This window comes from Melozone crissalis, unplaced genomic scaffold (genome assembly GCF_028551555.1).
Source record: "Melozone crissalis strain CALT ecotype California unplaced genomic scaffold, PUWL_Pcris_2 ptg000006l_1, whole genome shotgun sequence".
NCBI classification, from domain to species: Eukaryota; Metazoa; Chordata; class Aves; order Passeriformes; family Passerellidae; genus Melozone; species Melozone crissalis.
Window position 1 is genome coordinate 27890517 of NW_026535784.1, and position 24792 is coordinate 27915308.

The window sequence follows — 24792 nt, forward strand, 5'->3', positions numbered from 1 at the left end:
TTTTGCCTTGGAAGAAAGAAAAGAGAGAAGGAGGGAATTACCATGCCCTTTGACTACTAAGCTGCTGCATGCAGCTGGATCAGTGACCAACAGTGACTGGGCGGATTATGCTATGGAGATACTTGCTATAGCCTTATACTTCCCACACCCAGTGGCTGTCAAAGCAAACGCTGTGAACGACTTCAAAGCAAGTGATACAAGAGGCTACATGGGGGAGAAAGGTAACCTCACTAAAGACCCTGGGGGTGGGGGTAGGGGGATGCATCCAGGCTTTTCTTTGAGTTTAGCAAACAATTTCTTTTAGAATTGGTTTATTTTATTAATTCTATCATTCTGAATTCATCCCGAAAAATGAAAAACCTCTACTGTTTGCTGAAGTGGAAAATCTATGTAATCTTAACTGATATGACCTTGAAAGGGATTTGCTGAACTTTTGTATGATTGGATTTTTCCCAACCTTTGCAGACTCTTGATTTTAAAATCTCCCTAACAAAAGCTCTGCCAGGAAAGCTGTTATTACAAAGATGCTTCTCAATGGGGAGAAGTGGGCTAATTGCAAGCACTTGAGTGAAATAAAGGAAGGTTTTGCAAACAACTACAGAATTGACAAAATGCACCACATTGCTGTTAACAGAAACTATGGGGGAGAAACATCAGAAATGGCAAAGATGTCTAATATAAATAGATGCTATAAGACTAGCTAGAAAAGGCTATACAAGATTTCAGATAATTCATAAAGAGTAATTGCTCGTCTGACCTTGATGTGACTACAGAAATTCCATTAACTCACAAATCTTGACATTTAATTACATACTAAAAAATATTCTACCATTTATTTTGACAGGGTCTACAATAATCCTGCATTCGACTTTTATCCATGTTTTTAGCTGCTTTTCCCACACTGCAATTTATTCCCAAAGTCAAAATAAAAGCCATAATACAGAATTTACTGTTACCTAAAAAGTACTTTAGTTCTTTCTAAAATTTAAACTCAAACATTACAAAAAATTGGGGCTCAGAACAGAATGACATGGCACTCTTTACTTGTTTTATGCAGTTGAACTGAACTGTCCTACAGATTATTCACCTGAGATAGTAAAAATTCTCTGAGGAAGACTGCAGCAAATTATTTTAAAGAGTAATTTAAAACTGGACAAAGAATTACAAGCATGATATTAATAGATATTAAAAAACAACAAAAAAAAGCTTACTAGATTTGGAAATGCTAAAGCAGCATTTGAATAATCATTTATAACAATTAAAAAAATAAAGTAAAATATAATCCAGAAAATGTAGCCAAGATGACAATTGGTGTGATGAAAAATGTTCTTTTAAGTCCTAATGAGGAAGATTTTGGGTTTTTCATTCACATGCGGTCTAAAGAAAGTAGACTCCAGGGAGGTAAAAAGAATACTGTATATCAGCTGTATTATCATACTCTAGAATTACTGGATTATAGCAATATTTGAAGGTTTTCTTCCTCATTTTCATGTAACTGCCTAAAAGAGCAGGCTTTTCCCCCCTCTTTCTATGCATAGTTCAATTTTAAGGCACTTGACTATTCTACATTAGTTGCACTATCTATACCTGCTATTTGACTAACAAATTCCAAATCACCATATAAAATCTTTTAATTTAAATACACTAGATTTATTTTCCTGCCTCAGAGCAGGAATGAATCTTTTTACTGAAAATTTCTTGACTTTAAGGAATGATGTCACATCATCAACTGATTAAAAAAAATTAAAAAGGGAAAAATATGAAACCAAATATTTTTGCTTGTCATGTGAACCAGGAAATAGAACAGTTTTCAAAAACAGTTTGATTTTATATCCACATAATTCTACACATTCTATCTCCAAAATAGTATGAGGATAATAGATGAAACTAACTACTGGGGGTTTTTTTGGGCGGGGGGGGGGGGATGTGGTTTGGGTTTTGTATTTTTTGGTGCACTCAGCAGTCTGGGAAGAGAATTTCTAGTAGTTCCTTATTGCAAAAAAATCCATAATGACAGAATCCTATAGGATTTCCAAAAATGTTACCACTCATCAGTCTGAAACTAGGTCATAAGCTATATTTCAAAAATATATTGAAAACGTAGTATTCTACTTAAAAGATCCATATTAGCGTATGTGTGTATATATACATGCTGTGACAGGAAAACCTGCAAATGCAGTACTTTATGGGTTACAAGATTTATTATGCTTCATTATTATTTCTCAAAAGAAACAAAGGATTTACACTTAACAGCACCTGCATGCATATATATATATACACACATACAAACACCAGTAGCTATTTCTTTATGTCAAAAATGTGGCTGAATATATAGATATAAAAAAGATTTTTAAAAACTGAAATATTTCCTTTTCTTGATTTTCTTTACTGCATTACTCTTTTAACCTTCTAGTTTTTGGTAGGAGCTACACCTCAATTTTCTTTTGTTCTTGTTTGAATATGTTATTTTGTAAGAGACACACCTTTCTGAATCACTGAGAAAGGAACCATTGACTTCTGTACTGGCTTCTTGAGATCTTCGCCCTCCAGTCCATCTGAAATCATTCTCAGCACCCAGCTCTTCAACATGTATTTATATAGTGCCTTCTTTTCTCTCACCATAACAAGTTTTATTTTCTCAAGTGTGAAGGGTCTCTGCAGCTATAGACCCCTGTAATGCTTTCCCCAGTCTTGGTGCTATTCCCTAATTTTGTGGTACAACTGAATAAACAACCAAAAAAAACCAGCTTTTGTCGGCTTATTAAAACTTTGCTATTAGCATTATCAGCAACATTGTATCTCTCCTTTGACCAGCTGAAGTCATTATATACTATGACAGCTCTATTAACTTCAATACACTTGCTATTTATGCCAGACAAGCTCTTTGCAGGTTTTTAATAGGAAAAATTAGACCAAAAAAGAACACAAAGCAAAATTTTTATTTGCTTTGTGTTCTTTTTAAAATAAAATTTTTTATTTTTATTATTCCCCCCCACCACATCAGTTGCGTTCTCAAAGGTAGTTTGCATTTATACTCATCTAACATCCTATTTCTTTCATTTCAGGTTTACAGTTCTTCAGACTGCTCCCAACAAATACTAAACATACCTTCTATTTGAGATCAAATCCTTGTACATTCTGGGGACAATATAGTAAGTTTTCTGATTTGTTGTTTTCTAAACACTTCATCAACATAGTATATGAAACACCCTTTTCTGTACAGTTTTTTTTTTGTCTGTAATTATTTTCTTTTTAAATACCTAGTTTGACAGAGTTTTCTTAAGCATTTGGTCCCTTACATTTTACTAGCCCTTGGAACTCATCTCCCAGATGAAAAATGAGGGGGTAGACATTACATGAGGTTAGATACATAAACTATAAAAACAGGCACGAATCTTACTGTTTCATTGATTTGGCACTTTTAACAAAAGCAGGGATGATTCACATTGCACCTTTCATTTTTCTCCTACACCATGTTCATGGAACTTCTTGAGGAGAAAGGAATATTCAAGGCTTCTTCCATTGTCTTTTTTTGGTCACAGTTGCTGAGATTTTCTGCTCCATCTGCCTAGTCTGTCTGACTGTCCTCCAAAAATCAAGTCCCTTAATGACTTCATCAGTCAACACATCCTAAGGAATGTGTTGGTGACCATCCTACTTCCCTCTCAGAAATAAAAAACAGGATGGAAATATTGCCCTGCAGATCCTTTTCTCTCTGTCTCAGATGGTGAGGGAGAGAAATAGATGAACTCAGTTCAGCAAATTTCCTTGCTTTTCTCAGCAGGGAGGCTTGCATGTGGTTGAGCATAGCAAGAAACATGATTTCCACAGGGCCTCAGGCAGCAGCCAAATTTCACAGCAGGGGATGAATCCATGGCCACTCTGAGTCTACAGAACTGCACATAACACAGGGCTCTCATTATAAGGCTGGACAAACCTCTGGAGACTTTCTGCTGTTGCCATATTAACAAGAAATGAGTGGTTTGCATAGGTCACAGGAGCACTCTGTTAAATAATACTGCCTTGTGTTATGCATAGTTGTATGTGTGCATTTCTCTTCTGATAAGGCACAGAAGAATCAATGGGAGAACAAGGATTTACTGTATGAGGCTTCCAGCCCTATGTGCAAGGCAACACAGCTTGTGACAGCCACAGTGACATCACTGAGCTGGAAAATAAATGGCAGCTTGAGGTTCAACTTATTTTCCAGCGTTATCTTACATGTTTCAGAAGTTGCTCCTACCACTTTCATGTAATTCTCTAGTAGATTTCTCACACATAGAGTCACTTTTAATAGATTTGAATTTTTTTGATCTTCACTAAAGTCTACTCTACTCCTTTGAGAAAAATCTTATTACTTTGAAGATATTTCTCTGCTTGCCTGAACTTTGAAATTCTTTCTAAAACAATAAAAGCTCTAAATATAAATTAGTCTTCAAAAAATGACCGCATAGGTAGGTTGATGATCATTCACCATGCCAAAAAAATCATAAAGCACACACTGCATGACTAAAGATTGGTAAACGATTTAGTTTTCAGGCACTAAATGTGAAGTCTGAAAGAGAACTATATATATCATGGTTCCTTAAGAATAAACACTTAAGAAACACGAATGGAATCAAACTCAGTCACAAGTACAACGTTAGGCAGTTGAAATGAAACTGTCCATGATAATTAGGAAAAACTAGACAATTTGAAGAAACATGTAATACAAAAAAAGTTAAGAGGAGTATGTACAAAGGAAAATACTATGGCCAGCACAAATAAAACTCTCAGTTACCAAAAAATAGTTTCATTCTGTACTTAGGCAGAAAGATTCTTGTATATCCATGATCGAGGTAATGAAAGCAGTTATTTCTAGTTACTTGTTGACAGTAACTAGAAATAATGTTTAGCACCATTCTTAAACCTATAATTTTAAAATCAGAATGATAGATAAGGTAGAAGAGTTTTGAAAGAATTAACTGATGAATTAGCAAATTTTTTTCCAGTATTTATGGGCATTTATTGGGCTGAAATTTTAAGAGTTCACAGTCAAAGCAGTAAGATATCTGTGAAATAATCTGTTGGGAAATCCTTGTAAGTATGGACCAGTGGCCTATCAAAAATGCCAGGCAACACACTGAATATTTAAAGGTATTATAAAAGAAAAGAAGAAATATAATGCAGCTAATGTTAGTCAAGATGGGTTTTTAAAGAATAGGTTTCATCAAATAAATTTTTCATATATTTACATATTTGATTGATAAGAATTTTACTGTGGACATAGGAGGTTTTGACTTCAGTGATATATATGACTTGATAAAGGACTTCGTCTATACTACCATTTTTACACATAATTAACAGAGAAAGCACTGGCTAAATAATATGTTTTACAATGAGAAAAAAGGGAGTCATTATAATGCAGATAGTGTCTAAATTTTTACTTTCCCTCTTAATTTATTACTTTGTGGCAGTATACAATGCAAAAAGAGATGAATTCCAACATCAGTTATGTAACTAATCTAATATTTCTCAACCAATTTTTATACAATAGCCATAGAAGACATTAGAAATGAGACTGCAGTCATTTAGTCTTTGGCTCTCAATGGATTTGTTGTACTACTTGTACTTTGTGATATTTAAGAACTACTGCAAGTGTAGCAATCAAAAACTGTCTAATGATCAATCCATGACACCAACTTAATTCATTATATATCAGACAAAATCTTGCCAGGCAACTGAGAGCAAACTTCAGTTCAACATTTTTCTCATACTTCTTATGCCCAGAAACCTATGACTGCTTTCTATCTAGATTTCTGCATGCACCTCATTTCTTCCCCTTCAACACTTTTTTGAAGTTCAGTAAAATTTAGCTCACTCAGCTCATGATGATATTTTAGAAGGAAGTAGTTTGGACAAATGTTTCCATTTCATAATTTAAAGATAGATAGACCTCAGGTCTATCCACCCTTGATGATCCTTCCTATTTGTATTTGCATGTTATTAAAGAGTATGCTTGTTAGAAATTTTAAATGTAAACAAAAGGCATGTTTTAGTTAGATTTTCTTCTTTTTAAATATTGCTGTATGGCCGAGTTGTAGTATTTTTCCCAGGACGAAGATGAAGACTAGAAGGAACTCTAATAATTTTTCCAGGAACAAAGGACAAGGAAAATTGAGAACATATTATTCTTCATATTGCAGAAGTAATAAATTGACAGTGTAAAAAATCAGAACTTATTAAGAAGTCGTCATCTTCATAAAATAACATTTCTAACTCAAGAAAATAGGTAAGAGAAACACTAAGAGGGAAAACCAGGAAAAATAGGAAAATAAAGGAAAGCAAGGAAGGTAGAAAGAAGGCTCCTGAGCCTTTTCCTCATTTTACTTCTTTTTCTTCTGATGTTTAATTGAGCAGAAAATTGTGACAAGATCTTCCACTATACTGTCCTTCTATCAAATAATAATAAACCATTTGATAATTCTACTCTTTTCCAACAGCCAGTACAATAACTAACCTATATTTCTAGCCATTTAAAGTCTGCAACATACACAAGTGAGAAGTGTGCACACTGTCTAAAACAGGTCTGATCACTGCAGTCAGCTAAGGGTGTTTAAATATATTTGAAAATATATTTATGCAAGTGCTCTACAGGAGCATTTGGCTACTGGGTTGTTCTTAGTGCATTCTAAATTGCCACTGTGCCATCACAATCTGAAAAGTATTCCTGCAAAACATACAGATACAAGTCTAGGGAAGTAGCCTCAACAGTTATGTCCTCTACTTTCCTGTTCTTAAAAAAACATTCGTTACAAATAGAAAAAAACTATTCATAACATTTGAATACATACTTCCACAAACTGAAACTTGAAAGAAATATATGGTGCTAAGTGCTAAAGACAATCGTACATTTCATACAAGAACATGCCTCTAGTCAATCTCTTTATTAAGACTGAAAAAGGGAAACATCTAGTTGAGACTTTGACTACTATTCAGAATTTCATATTTCTTCTTACTTTTCTTCCTTCTAAGAAGAAGGAAACTCCAGGTGCCCTTGAGTAACCTTCCTTTTTCCTCTTCATACAATTTTCACAGAAGAGTTGACCAAAATGGACTTTAACAGTCAAGGTAAGGATGTACATCAATTTATGTAACATTGTAATATTTTTCATAATATTCCCTACACAGCCCAAATATTATTCAGTTTTTTGACCTCTGATACCTTTTAAGCAGATTTCTTCACTGAGCTGTCCACAGTGATGTCTAGATCTTTGTCCTGAGAGGCTATGTCTAATTCAGAGTCCCTCAGTACATAAAAGATAGTGTAATTCACTCACTGCACTGTGGGCTGTTTCCCTCTTAGGGAGGATGAATTTCATCAGTCACTGTTGAATTTATTTTCATTTGATGTGTCAGGTTCTTATGGTGTTCTTCATAATTCTCCTTAGTCTTCAATAATCCATAAAAACTTTCACCACTGGCCAATACTTCCTCCCTTGGTAAACTGCTCCCCACTTCTAGGTTTTTAGCAGCACCAGGTGCACTGCATATTCTGGAGAAAAACAATTGTTAGCATCCTTCCAGACATTCCTTTCTTTTGTTATTTGCAGTAAGCTTCTGCCAGGTAATATGAGGAAACAAAGACATTTCCTTTGCGTATTTATGTAATTACTACAAAAAGATTTTTAAAATCCTTTGCAAAGTCTGAGGGATCCATGCTGAAACTTCATAGTCAACTACATGTTGATAGGAATTTCATTATACAGTCTACAAAAAAATGGCATCTATTTTAGTTCTAATCTTCTTATCCCTTATTTTTTATCAGTAAATCTCTTTGCATTGGGAATTCTACACTGCTCTGGTGCTTGGGGAACACCCTAGTGTTCTGAAGACCGTACTGGAATTTAAAAACAAGTTTTAAATATTTTGTCAACTCTCATGCTGATGGAAAACTAATCAAAGAAAGAGAATTTTTATTAAAACTCCTCAAATTTTTATTACATTTCTTTAAAATGAATTTCCTGGTCTTCTAATAACCACATATGGATATAGGTTTTGCAATTTTCCTTAGTAGTGACGGAAACATTGACTTGACAATAGAAGAATAATTTGCAAATATTTGAATATTGAGTAATTTCTGCTGACATCAGTAGAATGCAGGTATTTAACTGTAAGATATCCTTTTGAAAACCAACTGACTTTAGCACCCTATTACAGTTGAAGTAAATGCAAATTGCTTATGCTCAATATGTTATCAATACAAACAACAATTTAACCAGAACTATGGATACTTTTCACAATGTTTTCTGATGTTCCCTATAGAAAATTAACTGGCAAAAAGAAATCTCTGGCAAACTCTATAAAGCTTTATAATTTTTTTTTTAAAAATCCAAGATTTTTGGTTTTTTTTTTTTTTTTCAGTCACATGGCAGCTTGTGTGAGGTTTGCTTTGCTCTGTTAGCTCATACTTGATGTAGTAACTTCTTTAGAGATTAAGATCAAGAATAAAACTGACACTGGCAACAGTCTCAGAGATAGTTCTATTTAAGTAACTTTGGTGACTGCATTAATTAAAGTCACATTCAGTTCTGAAAGTGTTTCCAGATTTTTTGGAAGTTCATTATGTGACACTTAAGGCAACTTTGCAGGAAAATTAGACTGTGTGGTAGTCACAAGTCAAATTCCATGTCTGCATTTTTCTGCTATGTTCGTTGTTGATCTGCATGCTGAAGTTCCAGTAAAATCTATGAATGGGAGACATAGAGCAGCACTCAGAGAATGCTCATGGTAGCAGAAAAAAAATAAATATATAGGCTACCTCTCTGGGTGCTTCAAAGGAGCAGTTTAGGAAAAAGATCTTATGATTACTGATCTGTTTACCACAATGGGTCTGAATTAACATCCCCTTTTTGGTAATTTTACAGTTTCCTTGTTACTGCTCCTGGTTTATATTGCTAGTGGCCACACAGCCCACAGAAGAGAAATACCTTTATAACTGAAAACCTGTTTAGGATATCCAAATTGGAGTGTGAATAGCAGAGTCATATGATTGGCATGGTACTATTCTCACAGATGAAGATTTGTTGAGGCTGCCAAGAGGCAATGTTAGTGCATGAAAGCTTTTCTATTAGATTAGAATACCAAATCTAGATTGTCAAAATGGCTGTATATTCCTATTTTTAAATTTATTTATTGTCACTTGAAATAGGAGACATTTACTGATCCCATGGTGTCCAGTTCTGCAATGAATGAAACCAGAGAGGGGAAAAGAGAAGCTGAATACATACAGCTCTGGCTTTTGCAGCTACAATGATTGGGCAAGAGTAGAGGTGAAGAGACACAGCACTCTTAATGAAGGGACCTCAACCTTTCTGCTTTTGAAGAAAGATCCCATTGATTGTTACACTGCTAGTGACTACCTCAACCCTGAATAAAGTTTCACAATTATGAGAAAAATTTCTGTTCAATAGTAGTATCACTATTGCAGCTTGTTTTAAGTTCCTTTAAAGCTGTTCCATTTATGTGAAAAGGAAATTTCTCTACAGGTTTGAGAAATAGCAAAATAAATCAGATCAGTATAAGGTAAGTAAATTTTTATGTTTATGTAAGTCTTCATATATACATAGATTACAACATTTAAAATCACATTAGGAAACTAAACCAGGAAAATTAAAATTCACTGTTACACTCCTGAAGAAAATTTAACTTTGGGCACTTCATAGTGCATGTCAAATTCTGGAGTTTTTGTAATTGATAACAGAAGTTTCCAGGAAGTATGAAGCCTCCTCTCTATGTTAAACTAGTTAGGCACCTTTTTCATATATTTCACTGACATTTTTATTAGTACTTATCCCCTGTCTCCCAATTGCATACATTCAAATGACAATAAGCACCAATTTAATTTGAACATGTTTGATAGATTTTCATTTTAAAAATCAGAAGTAGTGCTACATGCTTTGTATTAAGGTTATGAGAGATAATCCATTGTCCTTGTGTAAAAATGTTATTTTAAACTATCAATAACTTATAATAAACAGGAAATTACTAATAAGGTGACTTTCTTAAATCATCTCAGTAAAATACATAGTGAAAGTGAAAAAAAAAGCAAATCAATATACAGCTGTGAATAACTATCATGAAAGCTTAAGTACTCTCCAGATTCAAAAGGAACTCATTAATGTTTGTATAGCTCTACTGATGGATGGCAAGTAGCTTATTATAGCTAGATAATGGCTGTAACCTAGATATTATCTGAAATAGTTAAACCACACTTTATGTCTTTAGGAAGGATACTTCAGCTCCGTGAATGAGCCAACATTGTTTATTCAAATGGGAATATGTTCAGCAGCCAGGAAGCAATGCAAGAGGATGAAGTGTTCTCTATTGGATTAGAATACCTAGATGAGAATGTCCAAATTGCTTTCTTTCCTCAATACATATGTCTGTTCTTGATTTTATATATTGCTATGATGTGATTGACTCATTAATTTTCTGGTGTCTAATACCATAAAAAACTGCTAAGCTAAAAAGGCTGCAATTAGAAAAATTTTTCTTTTGGATTCATTGTGGATTAAACCTTTGGTAAGAGAAGCTAATTGCAGCTCTGACTTCCTGCCCACAGAAAACACATGCTCTCTTCCTACCTACTTAGATGAGCATTTCGATGCTTATATTGCCAGGTTATTTTTAATGTATTTTACCATATTTAACCCTCAAAAAGGTTTGTAAAAAATAGTTCTTTCAAATAGCCAAGAATATTATTTGTCTTTACTGGTCACATAGATGAACAGAGTTTGAATTTATATTATCTATTAGGCAGCATACAAAGACATACAATACCCTACATTACTTCATAGATTTTATTGAAGGGTTTTCCTGGTTATAAGTACAGCAATTGCAGTCCTGGAGAGATGACTGTTGCAAGGACAAGAATCCGTGCACTCCGAAGCTACTCTGCTCCCTACTTAATGACTTTTAATTGTATTTAAAAATGAAAATAATACATTCCACTATATAGCAGGCAGAAAACTGCAGTGAGACTAAATCTAGGAGCTTCTGCAAGGAGGGAGATAGGAAGTCTAAAAAATAAAAGGAGACTTCAAAGGGAAATCAAAGAATTTAAAAAAGACAATAAGAAAGGAGTACAGATAGTTGAAGAGAAGAAGGCAAATTTTTTTCTCAGAAATGCAATAAGAAATTAACCCCAGTTTTTAATGGAGGAAATGATGGTAAATTCTAAGCAAGACTGCCAATTATGTCTTTTCAATTAGAAATACATTTTCTACAAACTGGCAGCACCAATGCAGGCTTGGAATTTGCTCACATTCTCTCCATTATCTTTGCTTGGAGAAAAAAAATTAAAAGAATGAACATCACATGTAAACTGAGGAATTTTTAAAAAAACCTATATTGGTTAGAATACTGTACGCAATTCAGGAAAAGAGTCCTTCTTGTTCAGATACTGGACACAGCATTTTACACTGAACAAAAATTTAAGTTAATCACTAGACATTTCTTTCCACTACTAATAGCACAAGATTCTAATAAAGTAATACAAATGCCAGAAGATCCTTTGTGATGTTGCTGTGTTTAGACAGGTAAGTAAAACATGGATGCAGTACTCATCTATGCACACAAATACACTTAAATACAGAGAAAAAGGATTATAAACTAGCATTGCTGTATGCTTGTGTGTGCACACACATGCACACAAGTGAACCAGGTGTGTGTAAAGGGAGGAGGAGCAATAAGAGAAGGATAACATCTGGTTTCAAGAAGAAATGCTAGATTAATGTTCAAACTCAGAGAAAATTACATTAAATAAATACTCTGACATATTTGCAAGTTTGCATTTAGATTAAAGCCAAGTTCTAGTCAAAATATAAGAACTGATTTACCTACTAACTCTGCTCTGCCAGGCAGAATTAAACAGGTCATTCTAACACTTAAATACTGACTAGCTGCAGGTCAGAAGACATTTATAAAATTGATACCGATAAAGTCGTTCTGTGCTGCCTTTAGATCTGTTGAAGAGCTTAGACTTAAAGTAGAAATGTTCTTAGATTTCACAAATAATTAAAAGCACTCCCTTTATTTCTCCTCCTTCACTTAATTCTGGTGAAAAGGCAATTCTCTATATGAATATCAAAATGATTGATGCTAAAAAGCAATAATATATTAATTTTTATATGACCACAGTTGTACAAATCTCAATGAAATGCAGAGAACTAAAAGCTATTGTGGTTATGTAATTTATTCTTCCTGTTTACTCAATGTATTGGACAATGGTGTCACGGCATGCTAAACAAACACAATGCAATCCCACTCATTTTATTCCACACTGACTGTTGTCATGTTCTGAAGAACACTCAAAGACTGAGCTCGAGAGCAGTAGTTAAAAACGGCAACTGGCTGTCAGTGGTGTAGTTTGTCATTGTTCCACAGACAAAAGGCAGACTGTCACAATAAACAGCATTTATTCATTTCAGATTTGTGGCTTAGGGCTGAGGAAGGGGAGGTGTCATTCGTAGTAATTGTAAAACACATAAATAATAATAGTAGTCTGCAAATCATTTATCAAAGAAAACAGTGGGAGTTGGCAGTGATGGAGGCATGAAAATGGATGCTTCCAGCACAACCTAATTTACAGCTCCTTTAAAAAACCACATTTTTTCTTTCATAACAGTAAAATGGAATGTTTTGTATTAACTGCTTATGTGGTGGGTAAGCAAGACAGAACAACTAAATCATGACTTTAACGACTTATTTTTAACAAACCGCTGAGTAGCTTTCTGAAAATGATTACTCTCAGCTGCTGTCATTTTTATTAATGTAATTTCACCAATTAAAAACCATTACATATTGATATTGCCATCACTTCCTCTAGCTTTTTTTGCTTAAAAATTGCATCATTTTAAAGAAATTACAATTCTCTGTGAAAATAATGTGGATTGGTATTTGAATAGAAGAGGCTTCTTAACTGAATGTTTATGTTTGCTTTTTTCAGGACGACTCTCAAATCCTAATAATGAATTTTTGGTAATAATTTCATGGGCTGAAATTATAAAGCAAACAAATTAATGCTGTTGAGGTTGGCTTTAACTTTTTTTTTTTAATTTAAGCGCAGATTTTCAGGCAGCCATTATCATCCTTCTCTCTCTAAGTTCCTGTCCTGATTTACAAGGCTGAAGTCCTGGCCCAGCAACACATTTTAACTGGATTACGACACCCCCCAGCCAACCCTCTGAGGATCTGCAAAAAAATCTGGGAAGAGAAGTGAGAAAAAAAGATACCAGTAGCTGAAAAGGCGCTCCAAAAGGAAACTACTTATTTACTGCTGCATGGTCAAAGTCCTGCTTCATCTCACAACCATTCCTGCTGCTGTCCACAACACTGATAATATTTATTAGAGAGCAATCTCTTCTTACATACCCAGAAAAGACAGGTGGATATGAGTTTTTCTCTGGCGAACCACACAATGTTCACCAGATGGAAACAATGCTCCCTATACAGTTTTTCAGGCATTTTTGCCTACAAATCCTTCCCTCCCAGCACGTCTCAAATCCTATCAGGGACAAGGGCATAAAATGGCTAAGGAAAGGACAGGTATGCTGACAGGAGGAACTGAACTTGTGTTTCAGAATGGATCTCTTCTGTGAAAACTCCTATATACTTTTCCAGTGAAAGAACAGAATGAAAGAAATGGTCTGGAATGAAAGCGTGTAGCACCATCTCAGTATCTCAACCAGGAAATGTTATCTCAGCTGTTACTACTTTGGGTATAGCAGAGAAGCAGAGCTCAGGAGTTGCAAGGGTGGTTCACTGAAGATGGGTGCACATGACCAGATGAAAGATAAGCATTGGCATTCTTGCCTTAATAAGATAGGATTATCCTTAACTGATTTTAGAATTGAAAAAGATGCTAGGTTTGGCAGTCAGGACATGAATTTATGAGAACACGAGAAAACACATTAAAAGCTTTACTTGTTTAATATCTACAGCTACATGAAATAAAAGAAATAGTATGCTGAAAAATAAATGTTGAAAAACTAATTGATAACCAAGTTTTAGAAAAGATTTGTAAAAATTAAAAAATATTTATAGATGAAAACATATTCTAAAAAGAAATGGCAAAATTTTGGATTAATTTTAAATAAATAAATACAAAAGGAGGGGTTTAGTCCTTTTAGAAGGGACATTTTCAGTCCAACATCACCTACACTGCTGTAATCTTCAATTAAAGTGAGACAATTTCATCTAATCTTACTGCTAAAAACAACAAACCATTAACTTGGAGATTTTAAACCAGAATTTGTTCAAAATTACTTGTTTTTTGTGAGAGCAGTGAGAAATCTAAGCATAACATTTCTAGATGCAGAAAAGATGTATCTTGAAATAATGAAAATATTCTTACCTATATTACCTTGCTAAGGATTTTGCAGAGGTTCTCTTGAGCTTTCCCCAACCCCTTCCTACCCTGCTTTAGACAATTAAATACATATATATGTGGACATACAGTACTACTTTTCTGGGCTTGGAATACAATCTTACTTCCGCTTAAAATGAGAAAAAAAATACTCATAGTATTCCTCTCTCTTATACAGCCTACTAAGATATTTAGCTTCCTTCTCTTGCAAAATTTCCCTCTCCTGTTTTGTTACAAAAGCCTGCAATGCTACACTTGAAAAGACTGAACGTTGGGGTGCATTTTCTTGGTTAACTTTTGCCATATAAGGAATATTGAAAATTCAAAGTTATTCTTCTGTAGTTGTCTTTAATTCAGGCCCTTGTAGTCAGGAATGAAAACTTTTATATTTGAATATATGATTTTATCCTGGGCTCAGTCAGGTGCACAGTGTTTGTTGTTTCCTGTACACAGTTACTCAGAGTGACAAACCCGTGCAATCATTAAAGAGTGATGATAACCTTCATTCTAATTGCATTAGCACAGCAGCTCTCTCAAATGAAGGGAGATTTCCCATAACAAGAACAGCTAAGCACAGATGTAAATGGATCAGCGGTGTCACTCATAAATGATGATCATGGCCAGCGTCCCACAGTGGACAATCACTCACGCAATAACACAATCATTCTGCAGTTAATGCATGTCACTACTCATTTGCAGGGAAATTTTTGAAACCAGAATTTGCATGGGCTATTTGAAACTTCCCTGAGCTGAATACCTAGCTCTTAGCTTTCTAGTGGGAGTTGTGACAGTAGCACTGCTCGCAGCAAACTGCCACTGTCGTTTGTTCTGCTTCAGCGCTGTTTGACTGTCACAGCCTGTCATGTAGCAAGAAAGCACCGCATCTAACCCCCTGTGACAAGGTTTAATCACCCCTATTACTCCTATTGGCTGTTCAAGCCACCTTGGGATGTGCAGCACACAGTTATAGATCTCAAAAATCCTTGCTTTATAAATGGAAAGGCTAAAATCTGGTCTGAGCCGATCAATCTTCTACCACACCATTGAAAGGAAGTAGAAGGATTAGATAAATTATATTAATGCAATAAATGCGCAAGATAATATTTTGATTTTCCCATCATTAGGAATAATTTTTTTTTTTACTTATTATTTTTTAATGGACTCCAGGTATTCAAATTCTGAATGTTATTTTTTTCTAGGAATCATTGTTAGAATGTGGACATATATGCAAGAGTGTCACATTTGGGATTGATTTTTTATGCAAAAATTAAGTGACAAAAGTAAAGATTGTATCACAAGGCATACCTGTCCAAATGTTAATGCTGAGTCAAAAGGCAAGGAGAGGAACACTTAAAATAAGCTTTGTACAAAGGAAAAGTTGAACTTAAGTTTTCCTCACACAAATTAGCATTAATTAATTAAAACTTCATATATGCCTGATCTATCTAAGGAAACAACTTTGTTGCTGTTCTACATGGAAAACGCTATCTTCAAGCTATTTTTAACAATTTCCTTTATAAGACTGAAGTCCACACTATTTGTACTTAAAGCCTGAAGGACACATGGATCAACAACTGAGACTAGCTCAGCCAGTGAGAGCATGGTGGTGATGACTCCTCTGGTCCTTTTGCTTACAGCTAGTTATCCAAAAGCCCAGGTAACATACACCAAGCACATCTTTGCACATCAACAAATCTGTTTGCTTGAGTTGGTCTTATTATATCCAAAGTCTATTTACTGGGACAAAAGAAAATTATTGCAATAAGAAATTGCAATAAAATTGCAAAAAACATATTGTCCATTGTAAAAAAAAACCAACTTACTGATTGTAAGTTTGGCTTTAGCGAGGTAATTAGTATTATGAACTTCTAATTACTCCATCAGGTTAATCTTAGGCCTGATAAATTATGCTAGTGGATTCTTTACAATGGGAGATTCTTATGCTTGAGATCACCATTAACACAGGTGTTATTTCAATTAACATGTATTTGTATCAATCACATTTGTTTCGCAGAGACTGGGCAGGAAACGAATTATTTGACAGAGCAAATAACTTGGTGGGTCAATAATTAGCATCAGGATTTACATAGAACAGGGATAACCCTTACATCCCTGCTTTAGCCCTGTTCTGAAAACAGATGAGCAAGTGCACATACTGCAGAATCAGAATAAATATTCATTCTATTTTCATCATATACCTGCAAAGGCACCTACAAATTAGGAAAGAAATTTTCTAAAAGACAAACATAAAAAAACCCCTCACTGTCAGGTAGAGCTGTCAGTACTCCTTTTTATTTAAATTGAAAATGAATTTTCATTTCTAACTCGGATTTCAGGTGAAATACAACAATCTTGTGCCAGAGCATTTTCAAACCTGCAAAGAGCATGAGAACGTGTAAATGGGTGGAAAGTGCATTACATAAGGGTTTTAATTTTTCATGAAAATTCTTTCTAACAGGAAGGTGGATTTTTTTTTTTCAAATATAAACACACTTATCTATGTTTCTTCTGGCCACCTTAGGGAAAAAAACCCAAAACCAAATTCCAGCTGCCAATGACGTTTCAGTATTCCCTCGATTTTTTCCTGAATGTCTAAATGCAAATAACCCTTTTCTGTGTAAGATGAGTTTATAGTGCTGACAGCAGCTTGTGCCACTCACCCAGGTACACTTCTAACCTACGTCCTCACTCCCCTAGTTTGATAATGTCAATTAGACTAACACTACCACGAGTCTTACAGATTTTCTATTACTCAAGACAAAGAGCAATTTATGCTTTCTTATATCTGTCAAACACCTGTGAAGCAGCACCTAGAAATAGCCAGTGATAGCATCTATCTTGTTTTATACAGATAGATGTAGGTTGTCCAGCTAAACCATCAGCTAAACCAGCATGCCCATACTTCCTTATGGCTTGCTGCAATGCCAGTTCATCAGCTATTGGTTTACACTACACATACTCTCCTTTATACCTTCTGTCTGTTAATTTGACTGTTGTTCTCTTCCCCCAGTTTTCTTATCAATTCTGAATGACAATAAAGGACAGGTCAACACCACACTGTACTTTTTTTCTGTACAGTACTTTCACCCTGAAAATAAGTTCATGAAATTTGAATCCTAGGCCACCTATCTGAGAAAGCTGGTTTATTGAATTGTCCACTTGCATAGAATAGTTTCAACAATTTTCATAATTTGAAAAGAATAAATGTTTTTGGTAATTCTTCTGCCTCAAGGTGTGGCATTGACAATGAGATAAATAATAATCCTAAACCTTTAGATTCAAGATTTCTTTTTATACATAAACCAAAAAAATTCTATGCAAAGGTATTGATATGAATCTTTGGATATGAATCATAATAGCAGATTTTCACATCAGGTATTTGATTCCATATCTGAACTCTGAAGCCTCTGCAGAGTGAATGGCAGCAGGAAATGGCTTTCAAACTCTTCCTAACAGATGGAATAAAATCTGCCAGGTTATTAAATTTCTACACAACTATTTTTAGTTTCCATTTCTAAGTCCTTTTTCTTCTTTTGTCATATAATATGTCATTGCTAATCACATCTCAGAAGCATTACTATTTTGAAAATAGAAGCTTGAAGTGGTAGTTTATTATTCTTTGCTCTGAACATTTTTGTTGCTGCTTGATTTTTCTTCTAAAATTATGTAGTATTTATACAGATTTGTGTACTAAAAAATGAAGAAAGTAAGTCAAAACATCAGTTGATAGGACTTACAAGCTTTAAAATTATTTTAGTGATGAACAATTGCTGTGAATGCTTATCTAGACTGCAGTCTAATATTAAAGCAAACTGTTTGCTGAAAGCTAACAAGTAGAAATGGCCTAATAACTATGAAAACAAAAAGCAAATGCCTTGACTGTCTGGGTAAAGCATATCAGAAGTGAAACATACTTTATTTTTTGATGAATTGTACTCAGGAAGAATAGGAAGCTACTCAACTGTTGAGAAAATTAAACCAATTGTTTCCTCCTGTGAACTGTGTCATAGTGACAGATTTTCTCAGTGTACAAAGAATCCTTTGAAGGCAAATTTGCTTGTAATTCAAGTGTTATGGAAAAAAATTGTCTCTTTGTTCATGTTACTAACAGAAACACCCACCCTTTCCTTACATGAGGTTCATTATTGCTGCTACATCTACACTACAGTACAGAAGTGATGACAAAAAAAAAGGAGCATTAAACACGGTTTGCAAGTATTATCATAGCAAACATTCCAACACTGAAAGGGAGTATATTAGCTGTAATGTGACTAGGTCAACTGGCAAATACTGGTTTTACCTAAGGACAACAAACTTCAATCAGCTAAGGAGTCAACCTTACAACTTGCAAATTTCTCCTGTGTCTGGCTTTCAGTAGTGCATCAGGCAACCGTCAGCCTGAGATTGAACAGGAAAATGCAATTGGAAAAAATAAAAAAGGAAAGAAGAACACACAGATTTAGATTGGAGTGATACTGCACACCAGACCTGTGACATCTGGAAGATGTATTGATTTACATTACTGCTGGAAAAGCAATGTAAAAGAATGAGAAAAGCCCCTATATGTTAGTTCAGTTCTATTGAATCTAACAAGTGTAAAGAAATAGTTTTGGGATTTATTTGATACCACTAACATGACTGATGTCACTCAGCTACAATCAAATAAATGTATCAATGGATGAGGCTTCTAACTTCTCCCAGGTAAGGGTCAGACTCTGCTGAACTTTTTCCAGTCAGGCATGCAAACTGTGAAATAACTTTACAACATGGTCCATCAGGTATGATTTCTTAGCATAATATTTCAGTGGGAAATAGTATGCATCGTAAATTTTAACTACGTGGGGTTTTCTACTTATATTATATGAATTATGAAAAAGCAGAAAAGTATCAATATTCATCTCTTTTTAAACATTTCCAACTACTTACAGTATCTTTGACTTTGTGCTTTGGAGCAGAGGATTATAATGGGAGATCTCTCACAATCCTGTATTTTTTTCTTCCTATTTACTTTGCTTTTGAAGATGGACGACAAAATTAAACAAAATACAACTTTTTAAAAAGCATTAGTCCAAAAGATGAATTTGAAGGGCTCTATAAATGATATGTCTTCTGAAAAGATGTCAATAAGAAAGAATGGGAAGAAGAAAAAAAGTGTTTTCAAAAAGTAAAGGTGATAACAACGCCTACACTAAATGCAAGTCTCCCAGTTAAGGATAATTTCACAAAGCCCTTTCTTTTAATTGGACAGAACTAGACTACAATTCAAAGAAAGAATTTAGGAAGCATTTGTTCCTCAGCATTTATTTTCCATTTATTTTAGGAAAGAACGGTATCACAATGGCATCCTTCAAATCTCTCAGAAACAACTGTGCTCAAAGTTGATTTGCAATAGAAATCTAAATATAATATACTAAATATAAATTGTCACTTTTCTTTGCAACTAAGTAGTTTAATCAAGGAGCAATTAGGTATAAAAAAATCATAATATGCATTTTTAAATTTAGAATGTAATATTTTACAGTTGTTGGAATATGAGATTGAATTGTTTAAACTACAGCATAATAATTCATTCCTACAGCATTCAGTGGCACTAGGCCTTTGGCCTCTTGCCTAACAATACACTAGACAAGAATTATTACATTGTAATTCACACCCTGTCATGCCTTATTGCTTAATTAAAGCATAACCCTTCATGACATGACAAGCAATTTGACTGTTACCATAATAGATTATTATCCCACATAACTTATTTTAGTTTTACAAACCATTCTTTTTTTTTTCCTTTGTACATGCATTGAGAATTATCAGAACAATTAAACAGATGTGTCTTTACCTGTAAAGTGTGACTAGGTTTAGGAAGAAAAGCTAATAACATAAGGTTGTATTTTTTATTGGAACCATTACTTGAGTAAACTTGGACACCTCTTTATCTTTTTTCATTTTGCTTTGGGAATTAAATCCAGCAATACTTTGTAAAACTCAGATTCAAGTTCTCAGATTAGGTTGCTGCCTATATTTTATTGTTGAGTTTAGCTACCTAAATTATAAAGTTAAATTATTTTGGTGAATTCTAATGTGGTGCTGAAGCAACAATGTGGCTGAAGTTACGGTGTCTTTCAAACTCCAAACAAGGAAGTTGCCAGTTTAATTTTGTTGCAATACAGCAGTTAGCTACTCTGTGTGGAACATTATGTAATATGTAAAACATATTTTTCAGAAATAAATCTTTGAATCACTTTCTTACTAAGGTCCCTCCCTCTTGATGTTTCTCAGACTGAAACTTGGTATAATAGAGAAAAGCTAATCAATCTGCTGTTATTAAAACACATCTGATTATAACTAAAAATTGACTAGGTGAAATTCTTCTTTTGCAAAAAGTCAATTGCAAAGCCCATTGACTTAAGCAAAACACTGTTCCATGAGATGAAATGGAAAAATGTGTCAACAGCTGTGAAAACATTAATATTCCAGTTTGCATTCAAAATATTTTAATTAATAATTCATATTTTATTAATGCCTTCACATGTGCAATGCAACACAGCCATTTGGCTATGAATAATCCTTTGGTTTTGGCAACCACAAGTTCAAAATTAAAATATGTAAACATGGAACTCTGATTATTTGTGTGAACAAAACCCTGAATTTCTTGAGAAGACATACAGGCAATGCATAAAACATGCATACAAAACAATTTTAGCATGGGAATTATATATACACCATACCTAATAGATGTCCTACCAGTTTCATATAATATCAAGGTGCAATTTAATGAGGTTCGACTGAACTCCCTATGTCTTCAAGGTGACTGGGTTGTCCCTGGAACGCTCTCTGCTATAACTATAACATGTCTATGATGTGACTGTGATATAACTGAAACAGCTGCAGTCTTTGATCATATGCTGGCAGTTTATGTATAGATGCAGAATGTGTAATAGGGCCACACTTTATTAACTTGACTGATGTTCTGTTATTTTACTGGTTCCAAAAGCCAAAGGAGACTAGGCTCCACCATGTTGCCCTGAGAATAAATTATTGTTGCAGCTATTCAAAATGAAATACCTATCATTAATGTCTAATTGATTACCAAAAGCAAGAGGCACACATTGGCCTCAGTTGATCTGACATTTGCTATGATCTTTAAAGCTGCTGTTACATCTAGAACTATTATTTTGAATTAACACAAAATACATTTTAACTACAGTTTAAAACCACTGCCAGCACTCTGAATGTATGCATACATTTCCTGTTAATAGCTATTTCTACATAGACACAGTCTAGTGAAACTTACAGTGAGTTTTTATCATTTCTTAACTATAAAAACACACAAATTCTGAAGGTGTGATAATGAAGTTAGACCTTGACATGTTAGTAGCTGTATTATGTTGTACAAAAACATCTTTGTTCTCCTTAGCAAGCTAAAACATCTTTTGTTTCTACCAAAATGTTTAAACAATTCATCTTTATCAAAGTAGTCAAATTAGAGAGGAGATAGTACGCACTTTAATTTGGCTATTTGAGGAAGGTAAATTGTATGTCCAGCAATTAAAAGAAAAATTTACTTAAAACCTAGGTATTTTTCCTCATGCATGCAATATGGAAATTCACAGTAACATTATAAATTATAGGCATATTTAAAAACTTGCAATGGGTTAGTTTGTTAATCTCATCTTTTTGTGAAATAGTTCTGTCCATTCTCATAGAAGATCTAGTAATAGTTTTGCACTAATCCTAATAGTCTGAAGTTATTCTAGATATGAAGAACATATAAAATAGACACTTCTAATGATTTATTTTTTAGTTCCTACTTTTTTTCTCCTAGCCTCCTTTCGCATACCTGTATTCTTAACTCTAAATTTTAGATTTTACTTTGTCCTTATATTTTTATTAGAAGAAATAAAAAAAGCCTGAACTCTCAAGTCATTCTGCACCCATACTCTCAGTTTGCCTCCTTCTGTAATCTTGCACAGAAAATGCACATTTTCAGAACCTTTTTGGGCACAAAGGGGATGTTGCAAAATTATTGTACTGCTTTGATGGGATGGCTTTTTCTCTAGGACCTCCCTTATGTAATCCTTGCTTTAGTTTTCTTTTCAATCCCTTCCTCTAAAGCCTTTATGCTGCAGCTGAGGGGTAACATATCTCAAAAGTTAAAGAGAGCCTGGACCCCACAATACACATGCTTACATTTTTTCCCATGGATCCCTTAATCTAGATAAAAACAGCTAAATCTGTTTTAATTCCAGTTTTAAGCATATGTCAGTAAGCATTTATACTTTAATCTTCTTCAGTATGGACATTCCCCAACAAAGTCTAATTCCTCTAGCCCTCATGCTTAACCCACCAGATTAAAATGCTAGCTCCTTTTTAGAATCCTAAAAGATCCTGAAATATGTCCAATTATTTTTTTCCCACATTTTGAATGCTTCCCATTTATAGAAACAAGCAAAGCCAACCAAGTAAATCTAAAATATAAACATTGAAATGGAACAGATTTCTTTCATGAAAATCTGATGACTATTTTATGAGTTTCATTTTCATTTACATTTGTTATAAGCCACCAGAAATTAAAGCTGTAAATAAGGAATAAATAAGCTAAAGTATTCTAAGTTATCCAGTCAAAAAAAAAAAAAAACCAACCAAATATTGCCTGAAAAGTTTTTTGAGAGTGAATATCTTCTTATTGTACCCTGGATAACTTTTAAAAACATAGATAAATCTTTAACTAGGCATATGTTTGGCCTCCTTTCCATTTTTTCCCCCTTGGCTGCTTCTTGTACTTCCTATATACCATTTGCAATGCAATTGTTCTGCCAAGTATCTCTGATACCTTCCAGCACTCTTTATTCCTTTTCATCTAACATGTTCTTCTCAGTACCCTTTTGTGGGCTTCAGCTCACATGAGTATACTGGACTTTATTCAATTAATTCCTCTTAACTGACCCCAGAAAAATATACAGTTAAATTAATCACAAAGAGAAGTTTATTATTGAAGTACTAAATTGAATTGAATAGAAAGAAATAATCGCTTTAGAAATACTATAAAATCTCTGATACCAACTCTGGGTCAAAATTAAGAGAACATTTCCAGATAAGCTGCTACTCACCTCACCCATTGAAATACCTTACTTTAATACCACACAACCTCTGTTCAGAAAGCATATATTGCTATGCAATGCTATTTGTGATGCAAAGCATTCCCCACTGACTTATAAGGTATCCTTGTTTTTTTAATATTGAGTAGTGTACCATTATTCAACTGCATATGTATTAACAAAAGCACTATAAATTTCATAGTAAAATAAATCTTACATCTAAAATCTGAAGAGTTGACACCTATAGTTAAATTTTTTCCATAGTTCTGCAAGATTTCCCCCCCTCCCCACCCTCAGGAGAATATGGATGGCTAAAAAATAACTGTTCTTATGTTCATCTCTTCTCCTACCTTTTCTGATGAGCTGGCTGCAGAAAAGTGTATAAATGGAAAGCTCAATTAGTGCAATTTTTGTATCCTTGGATGTCAATCATGACTGTCGAGAGGTGGGACTTTCAGGATCTCTGTGCATTAATTAGGAACTCATCTCAGAAGAGTAGTCATTACACCTAAGGACCAAAAATAAGTTTTAATTAGAGTCTAGAAGACAGTGTGCCATCTACTTATAAAATTAGTTCTTTAGTTAAAAATGAACATGAGCTATGGGACTTGGTTAGTAACAATGCAAAGGGCATAAATCTGCTGCATGCCCTTCAGAAAGCAGAAATATTCTTGCCTTTGTAGGCCTGCCTGGAAAAACTGGAGAAGTTCTGTAATACTGTGCACACCACTCAGATTTCAGTCAGGTTGTATGAACGCCAACGTGATTATTAGACCCTTGTGAAATTACTGCTGCTTGGCTGATGTTGAGTGAAGGCTGTAACACGGCTGACGCTGGATTGTATTCCCCTCTCCTAGCCCAGACCATCTCTGACTGCCCGTGCAAGAGGCAAAGCAAGGCAAACTCAGCAGAGGGGGAACAGGGGGTGTGTGCACAGCGCACCAGGGCCATTCACCACTGACACAGCGCACAGGCAGCTCTGGCTGGCCCGGGACATGGCAAGGCTCAAGATAGCCGACAAACAAGCTGGGCTAACTGGTGTCAGCTGCCCAAGAGATCTTGCCTCCTGGCATGACTTATCTGAGGACAATCAAATATTCTGCCTAAGATTCTCTAGGGAAATAAGGTGTAAATAATTGATTATATAATTTATAAATTAGGGGTAGGAAAACAAATTTTAAGAGCTGGTCAAGAAAATAAATATGGCAGCTTATAATTCAGGCATGAAAAGGGGTAAAACTTTGAGAAAAAATAAGTTTACATTCCAGAGAACAAGAAAAAAAACCTTGTTTG

At 34.4% G+C, this 24792-nt stretch overlaps 1 protein-coding gene across 16 annotated transcripts in view; it reads right to left on the bottom strand.

The window, feature by feature from the left end:
- TENM3 (teneurin transmembrane protein 3) overlaps positions 1–24792 on the bottom strand; it is a 1290863-nt gene that overhangs the window by 572035 nt on the left and 694036 nt on the right. For 15 of the 16 annotated variants that reach the window (XM_054295903.1, XM_054295901.1, XM_054295905.1 and 12 more), the window contains one exon: positions 23850–24007. The exons of the other annotated variant lie outside the window; for it this stretch is intronic. The gene's annotated coding sequence lies outside the window, so the exon portion shown is untranslated. The remainder of the gene's footprint in view (positions 1–23849; positions 24008–24792) is intronic. 16 annotated transcript variants of the gene reach the window in all.